The following is a 24,428-nucleotide window of genomic DNA, read 5'->3' on the forward strand; positions in this document are numbered from 1 at the left end:
AAAGCACAAGTATTACACAATGAAGAATAAAGTGCAATGGAGTTCAAACAAAATGTACTCCGTTGTTAGAGCAGTGCTGTAAACCACCTGAATTATTACAACTGTTACCTGTGGCATCATTAGTATCCTGGGATTATTTCATAAATCAGGCCCTAAAACATAATAGAGTGGAGAGGGTCGGTGCTTTCTATAAAGATGAGATTGAATTGTAAGAGAATTAATGATACCATCATTACAGCCTTTAATCTATTTTATAGAGAACTGCTTCTCCTTTTATGAACAATTTGTCCTTTAGAGAATTCTCTAATATTTCTGAGTTAGCAAATTTGTTGAAGTTTTCTTCTGAGCGTTTGAAATAATGGTCTTTTGTTTGGTCTCTTCCCGAGGAAAGGAATAAAGTCTGTAAGAGTTTGGGGTTTTTTGGTTTTAGTTTTACGCAGATTACAATGGGTTAATCTCAGTGAAAGCAACTAATACAAGAAGTTACACCAAGGCCAGGTTTAGCTATATGCACTGTGCTTCTGACTTTGAGCGAACCACATAGTCACCAGTCCTGCTTGCACCCCTGCTACTTATGCATGACTAACTGGATGGAAAGATAGATGTGGATCTCTGGACACTTTGCAGAAACAAAGATTGAATAGCTTAACCGCAGCAAGAAACAACAAAGAAAAATTCTTTGTTTCTCAAATACGACACCTACTTTCTTTGTTGAGTGTCTTAATAGAGAAGTTTAATATTTTTTACTGGTGTAGCTTCGGCTTTGCATAAGAGAACTTCTGCTTTTCTTTTTTACTCATTAGGTCTTTGCTTTTTACTTTCATGCATTGTACTTTGGACCCACCTTCTCTTTCAGAAGTTTGTTGTGGCAATTACTCCAGTCTAAAGATGATGCCCAGTCTAACAAATCTAATGAAAACCTGCCCTTCGATCTAATCTGTAATCAGTTTATAACAAGTTCTCTCTTCCTGTGCTTCATTACTGTGATAAAATATCTTTTTCATACCTCAGAATGATAAGGCAGCGTTGGGAAAAAAAAAATGATTTTCCATCACCAGGCATGAAAGGGAGTTGGGCTTAAGCATGCAGAATTGATTTATTTGCATTCTTCTATTGCCTTGGTTGCTGCATCATTGAAAGGAGTTAATATCGTATCTATGATTTGGCTTCTGGAATGGCAGGCCCTGGCAATCAAGCATGCTTATTACAGCAGACAAATAGTTTCGACCAATGGAGTCCCAGTATGTATTGATTCATTTGGAAATGTGGCAGACTCATAGCAGAAAACATTTTGCAATCTGTTAGCTGGCTTTGTGCTAAAAAAGCATTTTGGAATTGGCTAGCCCTCTTGACAAAGCTGTCTTTATCTGCTTTTCTTAATGTTGTGAATGTCACCCTAGTCCCACCAGCCAGTTGCTTGTAATGTTTCTCTTTTCCATTCATTATTCTACTCCTTAAATTTTTGGTTGTCTTATGCTCTCCTGCAGGCTACTCACACAGTGAGAGTCATTGGTGTCAGCAGCAGGTGATGACATAACCATAGGTTTCCTACTTGCTTTAACAACAGTACAAAACTCTACTGTTAAGCTAATATCTCACATAATTTACCACAAAACAAGGTTTTTTACTCAAATATCTCCCAGTCTAATTTCCTGGTTCAGCCCTCATCCTCAAGCAATCCCAGTACTATCTCTTTCAGCTCATACAGTGAAAAGTAGAAACGTGCTGGTCTCTCTGACGTTGGTATGATTTTGTTCATTAAATTCTGATTCTGCAATGGTGATTCATTTTTTAAGATAGCAAGTGAAAACATGATTTGCCAACAGTTCTACTGTTTGCTGATCCTGAACAGGGACCATGCCTTAACCACAGATAATTTTCCACTTTCCGAATAGGGAGTTCTTAGTGAAGTAAACAACATACCATACCTTGAGCTGATCGTGATATATACATCCATTTTAGAGAGATCCGTATCTCCAATTTAGAGAATGGCAGTTGGAGGCATAATATGTTTTTTAAAAAGTGCCAAAGTTGACATTGGAAAATTAACGCCCAGTCAAAACTGGAACTCAGCAGTTAAGTTGTTGTCTGTTTAGTCCCTCAATGGAGCATTAACAGATTTACTCCAAATGAGGGCCAGTTTAGCTCCTGACCCCTTGAAACCCAGCTATGTGCTTCGAGTTCATCTTTCTACCTTCCAAAATGTTAAAAGAAAAAAAAGGAGGAAAAAACCAAACCCAAACAAGAACACCACACAAAACTATAACAAACAAAATCACACAAAACGATAACAAACAAAACCACAAAAAACCCCCTGACCTGAAGTGAATTTCCTCATTCTTTTCTTTCTAAATTAGAGACTCAATAGATTAATTAATTTAGTCCTTTTTACTTTTTTATAAGGCAAACCTTTGTAGAGATAGAGCAGTCAAAAATGCTTTAGAAAAAGAGTGTCCATATCTTTCTGCATCTAGTTTTGCATGAGATAGGTATACAGTTTAAATGTTAAGCAGGAAGCAGCAAAATGTAGTCAGGAGGTACAATAACCAGTAGCACGTACCTCAGCTCAAGTGGAATATTGATCAGGCAATCAAGGAAGCTGCTCTCCTGCCTTTCAGTCTAGAAGAACTTTGATACCCAACTCAGTGTTAAAACTGCCAGCCTGTCAGTGAATTCAGATGAAGTGTCTGCACTTCAAGAGAAGGAGTCCATAAATTAACTTCTAATGCTGATGACATTCAGAAAGGAAGAGGCTTTCCTTGGCATTCATGGTTCAGCACCTTTGGACTGGCAGACTTTTAACTTCCATTTGCCATCCAGTTCCACAAGCCACGATGGGTTTATGATCTTAGGATTGCAATATATCAGAGAGCTTTGCAAATGTAGCTGAGCATGGTTACAATTTTGAGCAGTTAGCAAAAGAAAGAACAAACCAGAAATATGTTTTTTTCCTTGGTAGACGTGCTTGTTAGAGGTGACCACTGACAAAATCTATTGCCTTTTTCATCATACATGTTTTGTAAAATTTGCCATGTAATTTCTGTTGAAATGGGAAAATCACCATTTTGAGGTCTTTGCTCTTTCAGAGGTAGACATAGAAAGAATAAGAGAACTGTATAGAAAGTTATTAAGCACAAATACCTGTTTGACTTTTGGCAGTCTGCACTTCTTCACCTTATCTCTTCCCAGAATCACCTTTGAAAGTGAAGTAGAGCTATTTATTAGAAGCCATGTAATTCTTGTTCCATTACAGATTTTTGAATGGTCTTTTGGCAGAGAATATACAGAAATCCTGCTGTTGATGTAACATCAGAAGGAATTATCTCTGTGGTAAAATTTTAGTTTAACTTGTCTGTTAATAATTTCCCGTATGTGTTCTCATAATTTCTGTAAAATTGAAATAAACAAAAGTAGTGAAGTGCAAGAGTGATTACTTAAAAATAGAAAGACAAACCCCAAAAAGTATTGTATGCAAGAGAGTAACATTTTTTCTCTAGCATTTCTAAAGCTACTTTTAAAAAATAATGATGAAGTTATAGTCCCACTTAATATTCTACAGGAAGGTTTAGCAGTTGGATGAAACTGCTTGTCATTTTGTACTATGTTTTGGAGGACCTTTCATAAGTGCTTATGTGCAATTTGAACAACGATTCTATATCTTTATACCATATCCTGGATAAAATTCTCATTACCTCTACAGTAAGGAAAATATCTTACCACATCCAGCAGTAAAATTCGTCTACAATTAGGTACAAGAATATGACTCTTAAGTTTATTGCTAGAGGAAATAAGTGAATAGCTTTGGAAGCTTTCAGGCATGAAAGCTGAGCTTCCATCTATTAAGCAGAGCACAGGTGAACCAGTTTCATGGAATCTGAAAGGAGAATGTTAAAATGCAATGTCAGGTCAGCCATTCCTTGACTCCAGAAAGGAGGGGTTTCAGGTTCAGCCTTAGTAAATGCACATCTTTGTACATTCAATTATTTCTGCAGTAGTAAAAAGTCATACAACTAATTGTGAAATATGGAATGTTCATTAAGCATAAAAGAGAAAAGTGAGAAAATTGAGAAGTTGCTTTTGGTAAATGTATCCACCAGAAAGAAAGTTTATCAGTGGCGAGATTCACATGTAATATGTGCTGGTTATCTAGTGAGATGCATAGTTATTTTTTTACTAAGAGATATTGATCACATGTTTATGGCATGAATCACACGAATGTCCACTCATGCGCTCAGAATAGCTTTCCCGAGAGCAGCGTCCTGCAGAGCTGGCTAGCTATTTTGTTTGAACTCTGACTAGTAAAGTTAAAAAATATAGCCGATTATTGATTCGATTCTCTGAATTAAAGGTGTACTGGAATTAGAAATTGTCTGCAATGAGTAAAATATTACTGTCTTGTAAATATTCATGGTTCTGTTGCAGAAAGGAAATCAAATGCAAACTTTTTTCCGAACAGCTTATGGCTTGCAAGACTTTTTAATCAAACTACAGTCACACTGTTCCCTATGTCCTCCATATTCCTAATTGTAGTTCCTAATTATTTGGGGTTGTTACATATCTTCCATCTTCCAAAGGTCAAAGATATTTATTCTCTTCATGAATAATTTATTCAACAAGTGATTGGGTAATGAGTATAATATCTGAATACATTTTTCACTGGAAAATATTAGACTATTGCCGTAGTTTAGTCTCAACTTCCCCCCCTTCTGGCAACTAAAACCATGTGCTGCTTACTCACCTGTCCCCTGCTCCTTGTGGGCTGGGGAGAGAGTCAGAAAACAAAAGGCAATCCTTGTCTTAAGGACAAGATGAAATACTTGCTCTAAAATGTGGAAAAAACCCTCAAAAGTTACTTATGATTCTAAGTCCAAATCATGTTGGTTCTGTTATTTATAGGTGTAGCTAAATAGGTGGCGGAGTTGTTCACCTGAGGAATGTAGAACCTTATACCTTTGGGCTTTATCCAATTTTATCTAGCCTATATGCCTGTTGAAATAAAGTTACCATCTGGTGATCAGGTGTTCATCAACACTGAATGAACTTTATCGTAATGTCGATATGGTACTGGTTAGTTTTCTGACAGAAAACCAGTTAGCATTTTGGTCGATCTGCCTCTTGCATTCCCTGTACTTGGAACAGGAGTTGGACTCGGTGATCCTTGTGGGTCCCTTCAAACTCAGGACATTCTATGGTTCTATGATCTGCTATAGGTAGAACAGAGTTAAGCCTTGGCTTAAGGATTGTGGGCACGGGAAAATAGCCATCCTCTGTTACCAGTTTAAGAGTAACAATGTAAAGGAAGATTTCTCAGTACTAGTTAATATTTTGTTAAAATGCCCCAAGGTGACCATTTGTATTGTGCATAAAATGGCTTTAAAGGGTATGGTAGATCATGTGGGACTGCTTAAACGAAGAGAAACGTCAGAGAAGTTGGATACTTTTCATTCAATGTGTTCACCTGATTACTGTCCAAAGTAGACATAGTTAGTTAGAAAGAAAATTTAGAAAAAAAAGTAGAACTACAATTTCTTTTAACTTCAGTTCTTCAGGAGCTTTATTGGTTGCCTACTTCTTTCTCCACTGAATTTAAGGCTAAGGTATATCTGTAGAGTGTACATGACTAGTGTCTAAGCTACATTGAACATCATGCAGTGATTCCAAAATGACTACAAGTTACAGAGACTGCCCAAAGTCCTTTTCTGCATATGAGTTGTACAGCATTTTCAGTAAGCAAAAAAATCTTTCAGCTGCTGTATAGTCCACCTTCTAAGGCAAATGGCATTTTTGTACTTCCAGGATGCACAATGTGGTTACTGAGGGAGAGACTAGGAGAAGAAAAACAGTAGTGAGACAAATAACATTGGAAGACAGCTGGGAATAGACACTGGAAGAAAGGAAATGGAAAGAACAATTCTAGAACCCGCTCAGTGGGGACTGACTTTTCCTTCTGTACTTATGTTGCACATATCAATGAGATGGCCTAGTCCACGATAAGTACCTGTATCATAATATAACTACATAATACAACAATTAAATTGAAGACACAGCTGAGTAAAGTAAGAATTACATGTGGATTTAGATACTTCTTCATTAGTAGCACACTATGTATATACTTAAATACCACTAACTCTACTTCATCAAAGGAAGTGCTGTGATGTGCTGAATATGATCCAAACATTTAGTGGCACAGTGTAAAGGTATTCTCTATTTGTAGTATGCTTTCCGACAGATTGTCTTACTACAGACATTAACCAGTACGCTACGCTGAACTCCTAATAATGAAGAGACACCATTCTCAAACTTGAGTTTAAATGTATTCTTGTTTTACTGTAGGTTTAATGTGTAAGTTTTAATATAGAATTGTTGAATTCTCTAGAAAAACCCCAATATAACAGTTAAAGCTTCAATAACAGTTAAAGTTCAATATTTGGAGAGCAAATCCTGTCCACCAACCTGTCTATTTCAGTTTTTATGACACATCTTATAACAAATACCATTGTGTGATTGGTGAGCAAGGCTGGTGCTCAAAAGATTAATTTATGAGGCGGTTTCATGTGACTAAATGCAGGAGGCTCAAGGCCACTGCCTCTTTCAATAGAATAATATACTTTCTAGGTCCGAAATATTTTCTGCAGTCTGAACTATATTTGTTTCTAGTCAGTTCCATTAGTCACTGTTCTAATACATAGACTATGTAATTTGGGCTAATGCTTTACAAAGTGTATATCATTCTTAGGTTAGATATCAATAAGCAGCAGTCCATTCCTATGCTAAAAAAACTTCTGCCAAGTTCATAGCCATAGTAAGTTCAATTTTATTTGGTAACCTAATAGCTACTTCTTATGAAAGGTTAGTTCACCTGTAAACATCTGCTTTTTATCTTTCTTTGTGCTATGATTTTTTAAAAGATACCATCATTTTTTCACTTGCTGTATCTACTAGAGCTTTTCACATTTTATAAAAATTGTTCATGTTGCACTGCTTCTCTTTTTGACACTAAGAAAAATGGTCATTTTGAGCAGCGATGTAGAATACTTAATGAAATAACTTAAATATCTCTTTTTATTGCCTCATTTTTGCAACTTGTTTTAGCTTACCTGTAAAATAATCAATGGTACCAAGTAATATAGTGAAGTTCAGAGTATGTTTCTTTGTTATTCTTCAAAGTCTATGACTCATTAAACCAAAGGCTACATTAAAGCCAAAAGGTCAGTTTTACTAAGAGCTGGTTGGTATTCTGTATCCAAATGATACACCTTAATGGGTATCTCTTCCCCTAAATAGCTGCATTTGAAAGCTGATATTTTCACTGAGAACATTATATGATACAAAACTCTGTGTGCTACTTTCCACTGAGTGGCTTTTGCAGATTGTAGCTGCTATTGCAGGGAATATTCAAATGCTTATTATTATGCAAAGATTTGTATCATTCTCAAGACAGTGTATTCACAGAATTAATGATGTCATTGATGTTGGTTTTCTATTAATCTAAAGACAACAACCCCATTTGTAAGTGTGTTGTAGAATATACATATGAATAGATGCTGGCAGTTAGAGATGACCTTTCTGATCTGTGAGTTTCTGAATATAGATTAAGAAGGTCAGTCATTAATGCCTTTCAGCTAACAAGTGAGCGATTTTATGAAATTCATTTTAGTCCCAGAGGATGAACTCCTGCATATATTAGTTTCAATATGCAAAATGTATTATTGTTCATCATTTCCGGTCAACTGCTGGGAAAAGAATTCCACATACTGCTCCCGTTGGTCATGCTGAAAGATTCGGTCAGTGGCTTAATGTGAAAAAATTTCCAGAAATATAATTGCCCAGGTTTCTTCTATGATGATTCCGCTTTCAGGTTGTAAGTTGCCTTAGATTACCACGGTAAATGTCTTATTTTTCTTCAGAAATTGTCTATGCAAACAACTTTAATTCCAATAGAAGTCTTTCTATAACAGAAGTACCTTTCTTCTTAATGAGTTGTGAAATATTTTTAGGTCCACCTCTGTGAGTTTTTAAACAGAGAAGTCCTTAGGTATTCTCTCAAGAGTTTAAGATCTCTCTTCTACTACTCAATCATTCAATTCACGAGGAGCTTATTACTTTGTAGACACTGGTGATTTGTGGAATCCTGTACACTGGTTTGCCAGTCTCCCATTTTTCACAGCTGCTAACACATTTAATATAAAGTTCGCATACTGAAGGGAAACTAATGTTCTGAGGCTCAGAGCTAACAACAAAAATGAAATGTAAATCTCAGTATTGCAACATTTTACTTATATGTACTAGTCTTAACGGGATCCGTAGGCATGAGTTAAGAACAAGGCACAGGAAGAAACTACTTACACAGTTTATCTAATTAATTTAATTTACTAATATCTTTCAGTTCCTTCTGTAAACGACAGATAGAAAAAGAGAGAAGCTCCTTCAAAGGACAGATCAGAACAGAAGTTTATACAAATAGGTGCGTTGGAGTAGGTCACTGCTTTGCCTGTTCAAAGGGGGCCTAGGCAGATAACTGGACAGCTTCACCACCTAAATTAGAGGGACTGATGAAGATGACAAGATGAAGTGCTGAGGACAATGCAAGTTACCTGACCTCAGTCTTCCAGACAGAATTTAGGGCTATAAAACACGATAGGGAGGTGGCTGTGATGAGTAAGACCTTACTTAAATACAAGTCAATGCAACAGCTAGATGCAATAGAATGAAAGAAGCTTGGATTAAATCTTTTCCACTATCTTCTTGAGAGCAGAGATATAATCCCACTTGAAGGATTTTAATCTAAAGAAGACATGATGGTTCCAACACCGCCTTGTTTTGCACCAGGTCCAATTTCAATCTACGTTTCTGAGAATGCCTGGTGAGGCTGTGAATATGATCAAGGCCGCTCTATATTTCCTCTTCAGCTGCAGTGTATGGGATTCAACCTGCTATGTCAGCCCTGCAGTCAAACATATACTTACAGAGCTTAGTCTAGAGAAATGAAGGCCATTTATTTTTCATCTGTGAACTATGTATTCAAACTTTTAAAAGTCTAGTACAGTTTCTAGGGTTTTGTTGGTTGGTTGGCTTTTTTAAGAAACAAAACCCAAACCCCAATACTGCTTTTCCTTGTTTGTCATGTCTACCATCTATAGGATACAATTCTCTCAAGTTGAGTCCCTGCACAAAGGGATCAGGTGAGTTCTTCTGTTCCAGTGAAGAGCAAAGACAGCCGGATTAGTCCCGTGCTGATAAGTCTTAAGGAACTAAATTGTTCTGAATAAGCTTCATTCAGCTCTCAGTTTCTATATTTTAGAATGTAGTTCATTAATGACTACATTTTATATTAATACATACCTGTAGATGGTTGTGACTCTCGACACAACATTGATACACTGGAAATTCTGTTTAACCATAAGACAAACTTCTTTACTGGAAAGGAGATTGAATGCTAGAGAGGTTGTGGAGTTTCTGTCCTTGGAGATACTCAAAACCCAAGCAGACAAGGTGCTGAGCAGCCTGGTCTAGATGACCTTGTTTGAACACGGGGTTTGGATCAGGTGACCTCCAGAGGTCCCTTCCAATCTCAGCAACTCTGTGATTCGGTGGGATGTTTTTAGCTTCCCAAAGAGGGGATAGCATCATGATTCCTTCAGTTAAGTATGCCCCGAAGGTGAATCAGATCCCTTGTGTAAGGCAGCCTTTGTACTAAAAGAGGTTAAACATGTTCTCATTATCTTTGTGTAATTTTAGCCATGAGAGAAAAGCACTCCTTTAGTTTTAAGTCATACTAGTGAATACATGGGATAGGGGGAATGGCAGGTGTTTCCAAGGCAAATGTGCAATCATATTCTTAGCCCCTGAAAAGTTTCATCAGTATGTATAAACAAAGGTATAAACACACGAACTCCTTCATTTGTAAATGTTTGTAAATATCACTGAAAAGATTGCATGTGTCCAATGATATTTATAATTGAATTAAAAACTCAGAAAATGAGGGAGAGGTGAGTGAGAAATCTACATCTCTGGTTTAATGGTGTTACCAGTTACAGATAAGTAAGGAATGTCTTATGAATACAGCAAGGATAACAAAAGAAGTAGCAAGCTGTCACTAGAAAAAATACATACAGAAAAGTGTATGACCAAAGATCAAGCAACAAAGGAGAGTGAAATTGAAAGATCAATGTGACCTGGGGCTGCTGAACTCCCTGTTTTCAAACACAAAGCAAATCCAAGCATAAACTCTGTTTGCTGTAAAGAACACATGCCCACTTTCTGCATGAGGTTCCCTTAATACATAGCAAGAAGTGACCTTTAAACTACCTTGACAGAGAGCAGCTGACTAGAAAATTACAGTCATTAACAGGATATCTAGAGAGCAGAGTATTGTAAAAAATGATACTAAAAGGCAGATGTTAACAATTTGCAACCCCAAAAGACAGCTACAATAAAACCCTACATTTCTAGTGTTCTGAAAAATTGTTATTGAGATTCAGCATACACAAAAATAAAAGGTATGTATATTTTTCCCCATCCCTAGAGCCAAGTTTCTGTGAACAAAGGGTAGAAAATATTCCAATTATTCAAACAGTTGTTATAAAAATGCAGTTACTTGCATTCACCAAAAATGAAAGTTCTACATTAAATCAGTTTAGTCTTGTCCAGTACAGATATCTCTGTCAGTTGAAAACATATTAGTATTAGTATTTAATATCTTTATTTGAAAACCACTGAAAAAAAAAATCCAGAAACAATGTCTTCAGAATTTCTCTCTTCGTAGATGGCAATTGACTCAAAAAGCCAAACCAATTCATTTAAGCCTTTCTTTCTGAATTTTCATAGCAATACAAACATAATTTTCTTTATTAGCAAACATAAGTGATGCTAAACTGTGGACATTTTTGCACTGTACAGAAATTTCTGGGGAATCATATCAGAATACAGTTATATAAATAATTTTATAGTCCAGAAAAGAAATCATGTAGAATTTTTCAGTGTTTGTTTTTAATATTCATAGAATAATAGAATACCAGGTTGAAAGGGATCATCTAGTCCAACCATTCTTGGCAAAAGCAGTTTGGACAAGATGGTCCAGCACCCTGTCCAGCTGAATCTTAAAAATGTCCAATGTTGGGGATTTCGCCACTTCCCTGGAGAGGTTATTCTAATGGCTGATACTAATTGATGTCACTTGTTTGAGCATGTGGAAATACAAAACTAAGCAATACTCTTGTTGGTCGTTGTAAGTGCATGTCAAAGTTATCAAGTCACAAAGAGGTACATTTTAAATGGGACAGAAAGATTCAGATGGCCAATAAATTTCTCAGGGGTCCATGGTCAGCAAGAATCACAGCATGGGACAGCACTATGGAGCTTCCTTTATATGCCACCATAACCAGATTGATTCACAGTGTTTTGGCACTTTCCTGCCAAACAGATAATAAAAATTTGGACAGAATTCAAAGAAGCACCAAGAAAGAGGAAATAAAAGTGACATATGCGAAGAAAACCTGGTGGAAAATAATAAAGGAAAATTGTAAATGTGCTATAGAAAAACATCATAAAACATAGCTTTAGAATATAGAGTATGGAATAGTATTTCCCCAAAAAAGTAATGGAAGACCTAAATTCTAAATTTACCTTAGACAAGTGTATTTCAGTGAAAAAGAATATTTGCATATGGAGAGAATGAAATTTAATGAACTAAACTGGGTTTTTCCTGTTCTTAGATATGACGCTAATCAATAATTTCGTTTCATAAGTTACTGAAAATACATATCAAAATAATAACTTCTGTTCAACTGCAGAACTTTGTAAACACACTTTGTTTTATGATTCTTGATATGAAGGACTTTGTTCAAGTCATAAAATTTGTTTTGTTAAAAAGTTTATTTCATATAAATCAAAGCTATACTTTTTCTTTCTGTCTCATTTGAGGCACCCCACTGTCTGCAAATGTCCTTGAGTAGAGGCCTCTCCTCTTCTCCAGATGTTTCAGGAATGTAGTCATTCTCTCTCTCTCTCTCTCTCTCTCTCTCTCTCTATCTCTCTCTCTCTCTCTCTTATTTTAATCGCTAATTGCTCTGTCTTTTAAGGTGGATGGTTAAAAGTTAAGTGCTTGGGAGAACGTGAGTGTGAGGCCATGTAAAATTAAGGCCAGCAAGGGCACAAGCAGGGACCATAACTCATGTATGTTTCTGATCACTGACCCTGAACTTGCCTTAGAGTCTTTCACATAAATTATGACAGACTGGAAAGAATTACAATGAAATATAGTTTCAGGGAGTGACAGGCTTCCCCTCCTGGCTTAACAGAGACCTTTGGAAGCAGAGTGTGTTGCCTTCGTATCCTCTCATTCTTCAAATACAAAATTTGAAGCATTTGTATTTTAGGCTTCTATTCATTTGTCTCCTCATTCTTCTTAAGAGTTTCTTGAAGGTTCCTCTCTATTATGATATCAGACAAATTGCAATTTACTAATTAGCTTCTTACTTAGTCTTTGTCTTTTGTAAAGCATGTGTTGACTAGATACTTGTCAAGGTTTCATTTGGTTGGTTGGTGGACTTGAGGTTTCTTTAACTGTGGCATCTTGGAGAGGTTTTTTCCGAAAGATTGGTTGACACCTTTGTGGGGAGCAATAGAAGGTTCTTCCTGACTCTGCTACCACAAAAGCTTTGTTTATAATGCTGTGTTTAAGTAAAGCTAAGCTATATGTCACACCCCTAATAGTGTCTGCAAACTACTGGATCATTATATCAGGTATCAATACTGACCAAGATGAAAACAACAATAGACAGAAAACCTAAATGCGGAAGTTTCTTCTTAGAGACTAAAGAGAAAACTTAGTGAGGGGATATAAAGAATAAAAGAATCTTTTGGTTTCACACTAATTTACACTCCTGATCATTGCACAGACTGAGCGTTGGTATGAACTTCTTGGACTGAAATAATTTACTGTCAATTCCTGTTTTCATTACCACTAGTCAGCCTTTTTTAATGAAGATGAAATTTTGCAAACTTTATTTCAGGCAACCTCCTGCCTTTCAATCAAAAGCAGGCTAACAGTCCTATGTGAACAAAAAGGGGGAAATATTGTTCCTCCTTATTATCTACTGAAACCTTTCAGAAGGCAAGAGCTGGCACAGCCTCCTCCTGCCTCTTTTTAAAGTTGGGGAAAAAAAATCCTGATGTTTTTGTGAACAATAATTGGGCAAGAGAATGAGAACAGATTTAAGCAATCCATTCTTTTTTTGAGGAGTGTAGTTTTGAAGTGTTTCAATTGTCTTTTCTATTTTTAACATTTTAACACTATTTTATCGTGTATCATAAATATTTGAATACAAATTCATTCTGAACCTTATATATAATTTTGACATAAAAAAATTGAGAAGGGTGTTTTTTTCAGTTTTTGTTTTTCTTCTTTTAAAAAAAAATTATTTCCACCCTGAAAGCAAAGTTTTTATCAATTTTGTGTGCTCTTGATTCACTGTTGAATTGCTGCTATATTTTAAAGTAAACAGTAGTTGTAACAGAATATGACATTATATTCATAATGAATAAACATAGTTCAAAACCACAGAATGTGTGCAACCTAAGCATAAGACGTATGACAAGGTTCTTTTTTTCATCCCATCCAAGGTTTATGTGTAAGAGCCTTTAGGGAGTATGAGATCTGCTGGAAACCAGTGGGTCTCCAGGTATTGGTTGTATATGTGTCAACGATTCTCATCCTCCAGGTCTGTCAATTTACTCTTCATGTTTGAAAGTGTAAATTATAATCTGTAACTAAACAGGAAAACAGGTAGTAGGTTCCAACTGATTTTGGTTACTTGTGCAATTTTGTTGGGTGGGGCTTTTTGCTTTTCATCTTTTCTTGGGCCTGATCGAAGTGTGATTGAAGGTCGGTATAAAAAAATGTCTGGGTGACTTAGAGCACGACTTGCATTTGAGAGCCAAATGGACTTGTGCTCCTAAATCAGTTACATGTGTTTGGGAATCCCACTGAAGTCTATAAACAGTCCTCTAACTTCACTGCAAATTAAATGTGACCTTCATTCCAAAGATAAATTTCATGGTGTGAATGAATTCTACAGTCTTGTTTTGTCTGTAGCTGGGTGAGACGGACTGGTAGAATGGTATTGAGAGGTGTGAATAGAGCTTTTTATATAGATTTATGCTGTTTCTATTCCCATAGCAACAGTGTAGCCCTCGTTCATATTAACCAGCTCTTAATTTAGAAGCTTTATGGCAGTTTGAATAATAACACATAAAGCACAATTAATTTGTTATTGCTCTTATCTGTTGTTTGTGAATTTCTCTAAAGGGATGTTTAAGTTTTGATTTAGTTTTTTTGTCTCAAGAGTGCTTTTGGAAGCAATTGTCAGAGAAAAACTGGGGAAAAAATAGCAAGGGGGGAAGAGTTTCTCTTACCCTTCCATTAAATTTTTTCTAATAACCTGTTTTTAATTGCTACACCAACTTTACTAGACTCAGTAACTGAATTGGGTATGGCGACAGGGTCTAATACCACACACAAAAAAAGAAACAAGGCTGAGGATATTCAATGCTGTGGTTGAAAATGTGCAGGCAACGAGTAATGGAGCATCTACCAAATCCTTCCATTTGGTTCCCACATATAGAAAAGTCAAAGGGTAAATTCTCTACTGGAATGTGTTGAATCAATTAACATTTATGATGGAAACCAGACATTTACAGTGGGTGAACTGCCCAGGCCAGTCAGCCCTGCACCGCACGCTTTGATCCTTGGTTGGAAGACTCTCCCGGTTTCCCGTCTCAAATGCCTCAACTTCCAGGCTTTTACCTGTGTTTCATTCCATTCTGAGAACCAATATGCTTACTAGTCACTTAGAATGCGCTGAATAATGGAAAAAGTGTATTATTAGAAAACTCTATACATAAATATATAAAGTTTTATATTATGAAATCCCTATATGTAATGAAAGCAGGAAGCTTTTTCTTACGTACAATGTGTGTGCATATAGATATATATATTGTGTGTGGATATATAGACATTATGCTAAATACAGGATTTTATGTATATGTAGTTTATGTTTATGTTTATATACATAAAGCATCTATATCTGATAGATAAAATGCCAAAACTAGAAATTCCAGTTACCAGGTAGGTCACCTGATTGACTGTGTGATGATACATACAAAACCAAATTGAATGCCAGTTGTTACACTGACAATGAGCAATAAGAATACAATGTACTGATTAGAACATGAATTTCAGAAACATTCAGCAAATAATGAATACAATAACATAAAAATATGAAAAGGCTGAAAAGAGAAGCATATTATAGTTATAAAATTGAAAACTAAATCATATCGTGTAATTAAAACCTTAAAGTCCAACTTCATAAAGTTAAAAGGAAACAATTTAACCATGCTAGAATGACACAGTTAAATGGATTGTGATGGAAAAGTGATATTTCCGGGTTCTGAAAAGTCCAGTGACAGATCAGCACACATGACGTACAGATCTATTAATGCACAGCTTCTCTACAAAAATGCTTTGCAAAATGGCTACATTTAAATGTATTTGCATGTGTTTTAATATCAATAAATGAAATCTAATTACATCTTTACAAAACATACAGGGTTTTTCAGTACAGTGAGAATTTTCAGTGTTATTATGCATACAATTGATTTGATTTAAAGAAATAGGCAGTTCCACTCAAATTACTCAGGCATGAAAGGGAATTATTTTAAGTGAAAAAAAGTATAATTGTTGCAAGGACTTAAGGCTGAATTCCACTTCCATTCTAGAGTGGGAAGATATGAAAGATATGGTATGGCTCTCAATGCTATGCAGTTGTAAATTTATGGTAGAATTGCATGTTTGAATGCTTGCTCATCCACAAACATCTTCCACTTTGATTTTGGTCATAAATGGATGGTTTTAAAAATCAAGGGTCTCTAAGAAAGACAGAGGGTGATAGAGACAGAGCCTTAATCAATACCTAGGGACTCTTGGAATTCCAGCAGACCTGTCTAACTCCATAGGCTATGTAAAATCTTCGAAGACACACAAATTGCAAATTTAGCAGTATTGGTTGCAACAGTGAAAGTGCATTCTTGCCTTAAATTCATAGTCCAGCAAGTTGGTCTATGTGCTGACTTCTTCAGCACATAGGCTTTTAAGCTTTTTTTTTAATTTCCTTTTCAAATGTGAGAAAATATAGCAAGCCTTAAAATTAACAAATTATATTGTTCATGCTAATTGCAGCAACAGAATTACTACCCTTGGTTGAGCAAGGGCTGATCTACATTGCCTGTCTAGCATTGTTTATACATTCAAAGGAGGGAGAGACCCATATGTGTGTGGGAAAAGTAAAAACTCCTACCAGAACCATGGATCCATCCCTGCCTATATCCCAAATTAAACTTTTTTTTTTTTTTTTTCTGAAGATTGTAAACGATGAAATTTCCTTGGGTTTTGATTTTAGCTCCCTAAGAGCAATGTTTTCCCGGTTACTAGCTGCTGTTCACCATCCAGGCAAGGCATTCTGCCACTTTAAATAAATCACCTGACCTCTCTGCACTTCAATTCATTAAAACCAATAAAATACTTTATTTCTCACTGTATCTTTGTGCCAAAGATCAGAGGTCTTAATTCAAGTTTTAGGCTTCCTGCAAAAGAAGTATGATATAGATAGTAATAATCATAGAATCAGTTCAGTTGGAAGATACCCTCAGGATCATCGAGTCCAACCATAAAATGGTGCATTTGATTATTTTTAGAAATTAAATTTATTGAACAATCTTACTTACAAAGGACAGAAAAAGAATGGTTTTTGAAGTAAGCGAAACAAATGTGTTCTTAGACTCATAAACTGCTCAAAGCTGCCTGTGTTCCTAAGTACTTGACCATGATGCCCAAGAGAACCAGGGAATGTCACTCTTTACTGAATATTCCAGACGTTTCAATAGAATACTGAAGTTAAGTCACTTCTTTCAGCTTAGTGTTTTCTACCCTTCTGACATGAAGCCAGATCATCAGTTCATTGCCATGGCACAGCAGAGTTGGTAGATTCTTCTTTTACTCCTCTCCTAGGTAGTTTGATTTTCTGATGTAGTGCTGCGGTTTTACAAGTTGATGGTGTTCAGCTTTTATGGAAATAAATCCTTTAACTAAATGAGTCATGAACTTAAATATTTTAAAGAAAATAAATACTGTTGACTTGATTAGAATTCTGGTTAAATGCAACTACCTCAGAGAATCTGTCTGTACAAAGGCCTTTTCGAAAAAGCCAAAAAAACCAAAACCGAACAAAACACACACAAAAACCCCAGACAGAACCCATTTAAATAATCCTCAACATGATAAAATCTCTGAGGATAATTCCAGTTTATTGAGTCTGAAACTTTTCTAATCTATATGTACCCACTGAACAAGAAGCAGTGAAATTTAAAATGCCATACTGGGCTAAGACTCAGGAAGCCTAAGGTAAATTTTTGCTATCCAGAGCCTTTCTAGGAATTTCTGAGCATTTGGTAGGCGTTCCTCAATCTAAAACCTTTCTAGATATTTGTGATTTCCAAGAATTTCTCTTTGTTTTCTAGGAATTCTGTCTAGTATTTTTCTAGGTATTTCCCAGTCCTTTTCAGGAATTTCTCATTCCAGAACATTTCTAGGAAATGGGCCTTTCTTTCTTTGAATATCCAGCTACTTTTGAGTAATTTTTCTATCCATAACCTTTCTGGCACTTCCAAATTCTAGAGCATTTCTAAAGATCTTTGACTTGTTTCGAGGAAGTTCACAGTACTTTCTGAAATTTCACTGATCTAGAAATTTTACAGAATATTCAGTGTACATTCTAGGAATTTCAGTGCATTTTAAGGAATTTCCCATTACATTTGAGGATTTTAAAACTCCTTTCTAGGACTTTTTCTGTTCAGAACTATTCTGAGTTCCCTAGTACTTTCTAATGTTCTCCAAGAATCCCTTGATCTAAGGCCTTTCTAGGAAATTTCCAATGGTTTCTAGGTATTTACCCATCATATTCCCTTCCAGAAGTTTTTTTTATTTAGAGTTATTTCTAGGAATTTTACAATCTAGAACCATTCTGGGATTTCTTAGTATAATAATAATAATAATAATAGTCTGTGAATTACAGTAGCTTACAGCAGTAATTTAGGTCATGGAACTTTCACCTGCACTAATTATAAAATGTACCTGCCAAATACATACTGCTTGGAGCCAAGTTTCGATATCAGACTGATTAAATTAACACCTCAGCACAACAGGGCCGTATGATGCCAGACTTTGAAACGCTGGAAGATGATTTATAGTTGACTCGATTTTAATGATCAGACTCAGGATCACTGTTCTTGAATAAGTTTCATGTCTGCTATGGCAGAGAGACCTATAGCCATTTAATTCTCCTGCTGGCTGTAAATTAATTAAATAGGCTGTATATAAATAAAATAACATTAATTTATTTCCTGGCTATTTTTTATCTTGTTCATAGCCTATAATTACCGTATCGTAGTCCTGTCAGATATATTTTAGGATATATTTAGGAAGAAGTAATTTCACCATCTTTCATCATTCTTTGTCTTGTGCCCAAAGAGAGTTTCTGGGTTTATAGACAGAGGCATAAATTTCATCAAGTAATAGTCTACTTGCTTAAGCCAAATGCTATTAATTTCAAAACTTAGCAGAAATAATTCCTTGCTGCAAGGACTACTTTGCATTTCCAGAGCATTTTTTTATCTGCAGAATCTGCAAGTATTTTATAAATGATGGCTTTGAGAATCCAAAGTACTGAACATCTCTGTGATATCACCCTACACTTTCTCCTTCAGTGAGTAGGTTTGCTACGTAGCTCTGTAAATACAAGCAGCCATGCACATGAATGCACTTAGGTAGGATCCAATGCCAATTCCTATCAAGGCTCTTGTAGCACAGAGTGCGGCACCTTCGAGGAGTAGGTGTGCTCAATATCCTATCTCTTATAACGACTGTTAGAAACATTCTCTTGTGCCTCTAGGCACAAATGGCTGGGCGTTAAGGAAGCGCTAGAAAATCTGAAAAGGTCACATAAAAAGTAGAGCACAAGTGAAAGCAAAATGTCTTAGATCTTAGTTTCGTTGCTTTGTGAATTAATAGGCATTTAGAAAGATGGAAGGCTGTTTTCCCAGATTATTTCAGTAAAAATTTATGTAGAGGCTACAGATGAAGGTAACAAGTATTCCTCTAAGAGAACTTTCAGTAAGGAGTGTGTTATAAGGGACTTCAGCCATGAAGTGAGCCTTGAATCTCTTGACTTAGTCGTGTACATAGAGATTAGTGAAACAGTTGAGAGGTGATTCTACCTACTTGCGTAGCCTCTTGGATCAGGTCATTCCCAGTCAAATTGCTGAGCGTTTGGCAGAAAATATTACCTAAAAGCACAAACCACCGCTATTTTTTGTATATAGCGTATTGATTTGTCATCATTTGAACAGGTGAGGTTAACAGTCAAAATCTTTCAGTGTTAGCAGTTTTGTCCCAGTCAACTAGAAAATGTCACTATCATATATTCCTCTAAAATATCTTTTTAGAAATAAAACAAAGATATTACTTGAAACTAAGAAGTCTTCAGAGTAGCAGTCCTTTAAGATACAATAGTTCAGACTCGTCTGGGATTTCACGGATTCTGTAATAATGCAGCTGTTTTCCTCAGGGTGTTCTCACAAATTCATAAAAAAAATCTATTTGTTGTGAGCATTCTGAAACCCCAAGGAAAGCAGCTGTGTTTTTGAAAAACTGGGGCACATTTTCAACACCTCTAGCAAAAGAGACATTTATAGAGGAATTCTATGCCCTATATATCCATGAGCAACATATTTTTTTTAACAGTAACAACATACAGTGCTTTTAGCAGAAGTTTACACAGCAAGGCAGCCAAACTGAACATTAAGTTGAGCCATGATATGAGATTAAAAACCTGACCTCCAGCAGAAGACTTGCCCTAAACTTAAAATATGCTGCCCAGAGTGAACTTAAAGACCACTAGGGAAATCACTGAATGATACACACAGGTTAGATGTGAACTTTCCAGAGTTTTTTAACTGTTTTTTTGCTTTGCTTTTAATGCTTTCCTGAAACCATAAAAATGTAAAGAATGAGTGATATTAGTAGAGGATCTTCCTAAACATGCTTACTAGAGTATTAATGAAATTCTGGACAGGACAGGAACTTTCTTGTCTCTTATGTAACCTATTCCTACAAGGGATGATTTTCTTATTTTTATCCATCAGTCCAGAAGTGATTACAGACCCAAGTTGTATTCTTTTCACTGCTTTCAGTTATGCACAAGTTTCATATGTGTTTTAGACTCTACATGTTTTTATACCATATCATTTCTTCTGCATCTGCTCAACTATATTCAGTCTTTCCTGGTGTTGAAACTTTTAATTTTATTCCTTTAGTATGACAGGCTTCACAGGCCCATTCTTTATGCAATAAAACCATCTTTCTTGAGTCGTTTTCAACAGTATACCTTTTAAAGTTTAATTTTTCAGTATTGAAATTAAGTTTTCCACTCAGGCAACCCAGGTGAAGTGTCTTTAATTCACTGACTTTTCTCAGCCTGCTGTTCCACTCTATATTTTAAAATTAGCATGGAAGTTACTCGGATAAACCTATTGTCCTTACCTCTTGAAATATCTTTACCTCTAGATGTCGCTAAATTTTCCAATTGAGCTGTGGCTCATCCATTGCCTTTTAATACCACCCTTTTAGTGCCTCATTCTTTGATCCTAGTCCCTCAAGATATGTTTTCTCCTGGTCCCTTTCTTTGATCTTTATCTCTTTATCTCTTTTATTGTACTCGGCTTTCTGAGGTACATCTCCTTTTTGCTCTACTTCACCTTATACTTGCCACTCCATTGCAGGGCTTCATCCATCAACTATATGCATCAGCTACCTTTTTTTTTTTTGCCTTTCAGGACAGCACTTATCTGGTGTGTCTTTTGATCCCAGTCTAGAGGCTGTTTAATTTCATTTCATAGTTCATTCTTCCTTTCTCAGAGATGTCGTAGTTTCCCACACAACTTAATTGTATTCTTCCCTGATATCTGGGTCTTCTGTTTTCACTTTTATGGTTGCTCTTAACCTCAGTCATGTTGTTGACAGCACAAGCCTATGGTCTGTCCTAATACTCCTGATTGAAATGAATTAAGTGAACTATAATCGGATTTTTCTCATCAGATGATAAATGCATCCTTTAAATTTGTTCAAAAGACAAGGCTGTTATCACTAAATCATTCCCTAAGTAGGAATTCAGTTGATTTTAACCTTTTTCCTTTTCACTATAAGAACGGTGTTTCCAAAAATGTTAGTGCTCATAGAATTAAAATTTAGATTCTATTCCTATTTATTAAGCTCTCTGATTCCTGAATTTAGAATATATGAAAAATAAAAGTGGAGATTTTTTTGGTAAGTTATGAAAGAATATGAATGATAGATGGGTGATCCGCTGAAAGTGAGATTCTTACTAGGTGTGTATCAGTGAGCAGAGTGCTAGAAGAGGGCACAAAGAGTCTGTCACTTCCAATTCTAAGCACAGGTCAGAAGTCTGTCAACTGCATGTAAATTGACATTTTTAGAGCTATTTTTTTCTATGTCAGGTAAATCCCAAGGAGTATTGGCATTGTTCTATCTTCATCCTTCCCTGTGATAGAAGACATTGAACAGTTATCAGAGCATTCTCTGAGAAGTTAAAAAGATCTGAAATATACACACATTTTGGAACATCGTTCTTTTATTTCTTTATTGACAGATGCATGGAATTCAATGGCCAGACTGATGTGAGAGATCTTAGCATCTCTGCTTAAGTAGAAAAAAATGACAGTAACATGAAATATCCTAAAATCTGGTCCAGTTAACATACTCCTGGCTTTTGAATAAATTCTACTAAAGAACAATTAAATTGATTCTTTCTCTTAATCAGCCTCCATATATTCAACAGGAATTAAATTTAAAAATACAAAGATAATGTATTTTTTAAATTTACATCTGTAAATACAGTCAAATGCTCCTAAATGACAGATCCGTGTGTAAATAAAAATATGGAAATTAATTGAGCATCCTAATTGCAGGTTTAGAGCATAGGTTTCACCAGTTTATATATACTTTTATTTCATCAAGTTATTTAAAAGGAGAAGTGTAGGAATATTAAAACTTTAGGGTCAGATACAGCTGTATGAATGGCTTAATGCAAAGCATCATATTAGTTAGTGCAGAGACTCCCATTAACTTTGGAAAGATTGGAATTAGACTTGAAGAGTGTTAAAGACTACACAGCAGAAAATGTTTGCAAGTAAAATCAATGGAGTCTTGTTAAGCATTTTGAAAGTGCTTGCAGTTTACTATTGTTAGTCTTGCCAGTAGCTGGTCTTCAAGATTAGTTTCTCTAATTCACTTAATGTTGTACAATATATATTTACAACTTCTTAGCTACAACTAATGACATTTTGGTACTTTCATATTTGTCTAAGCCAGGAATCTCTCCAAGATGTAGAAATAGTAGACTGGAAAAAAACAAGTACATGTTTATGGAAAGCTACACCCCTTTTTTAATTTTTTGTTAGTATCTTTTTCCTGTTCCCTCCTCCATTGAAAGAAATGGGCAGGAGACATAATCTAGAGAGACAAATCATAGTGACTTCCTGACAGAACCCACTCACACTTTCATTCTTATGTGTAGATTAAGACTATTCACATGAAGAAAGAAATGTGACTCTTTCAGGAGGGTTGGTATGCCAGTGGGGGCTATATAGAAGATAAAATCTAGGCATTGCCAATGTATGACTTGGCCATGTTCAGTGTCTTTCTCATTTCTCTAAAGAAATTACAAAATGTTAAAAAAAAAAAAAAAAAAAAAAAAAGGAGGGGGGAAGCATCACTAATGATGAGCCATCTTTGCTTCCTAAAAGTGAATTGTGCTACTGAATGTGTTGTATTTTTTTTTCCTTTTTGTTAAATTTCGTGATTGCAAAGTCAATCATATTTTTCAACAAGTTTTGGAATGCCTGCGGTTCTCTTCCATCTACCTCCAACTGTGTCAGTGCCAAATAGGAAAGAGTCAATTCTTTAGGAAGCAGTGAAGACTCAGAATATTTCACTCCAAAGAGTCACCAATAAAACTTCTCTAAACTGTGTCAAAGGAGCTTTTCCACAGACTATCTCAATAATTTAAAATATCCCTTCATTAAAAACTGTTTTGTTTTTAATGGGAAACAATTTAGCGGGTAGTGAAAAGTAAGTGCAATCTTTCTTTGCTTGTCAAAGAGCTACACGCAACTTACAATGCATGTAATATCGCATTCCAATGCTTAGAGTTATGTAGATATATACTTTATTGCATCATTCAGTAGATTCTACAATACTAAATATTGATGCAAGAAAACCATAAGATGACCTATAGTGGATGTCTCTTATAAATGAAATATCAGCCAATTAAATAGTGAGCATGAAAGGGGGAAGAAAATAAATTAGTGCTCACATTATCTGTTGAATATTGAATCCATCCTGTGAATTAGCTTTAGTGCAAGAAAAGACAGGAGGTGACAATGAATCCAGGGATATTTCATATTGTGTATGTGCAGGAAGGCAGAATTCATTTTCCTGACTTTTACTGACTCATTTTGTATCCTTAACAGGGATTTTATAACATGTTAAATTGTCTGAGATTTTACAGAGTTGCCTACATTACTGTTTGCAATCATGTTATAATGCCACGCATCGCAGATATTTCATACTGAAATTATCTCTGTGGAGAGTATGATCTTTAGAGGCAAATGTACCAAAGTGTAAAACACTTTGATTTATGACCCCCACAACTTCTTACTGACTAGGAAATTAATCAGGAAAAGCTTGCAAGACTGGCGATTTTGTTGGTGGAAATCAGGGGGTTGCAGGCTGTATCTGCACTTAGATATCAAGAAAGAATAGGACCCAGGACAGGGCTGGGTGCCTGTGAAGCTGCCCCATGGGGACAAGAGCAGCGTGTGCTCAGGTCCTTTCCCAGGCTGAGCTCAGCAGAAGCGTCTGCAGAGCTGGAAACTGGGAAGCAGCCCTGGTTTCTTGGCAAAAAACTAAGGAATCTACTGTGCATGTAACTGTGGCAAAGCTTGGAACAAGTGCCAAAAAATAAAACCATAATAATAATAGAAATGTCCTTGTTTTGCAGCACATGTGCTCCAGCAGTGTGAGAGGGCATATGGACAGGATGTTTCCTAAAACATGATTAGTAGTAAAAGATGGTTGTTGTGTCTGATTTTACAAACACTTTTTAGAAAAGTTCTTCAGGGAAAGGTACCTGACATCTTGTCTTTCTGAGCTGCTTAATACTGGTCCTAATGAACCTATTGTTTCACCATACAGCTGAGAAGTGTAGACCTTTTGTGTTGTAACAGTCTTCATAGAA

This window comes from Caloenas nicobarica, chromosome 8, assembly GCF_036013445.1.
Source record: "Caloenas nicobarica isolate bCalNic1 chromosome 8, bCalNic1.hap1, whole genome shotgun sequence".
NCBI classification, from domain to species: Eukaryota; Metazoa; Chordata; class Aves; order Columbiformes; family Columbidae; genus Caloenas; species Caloenas nicobarica.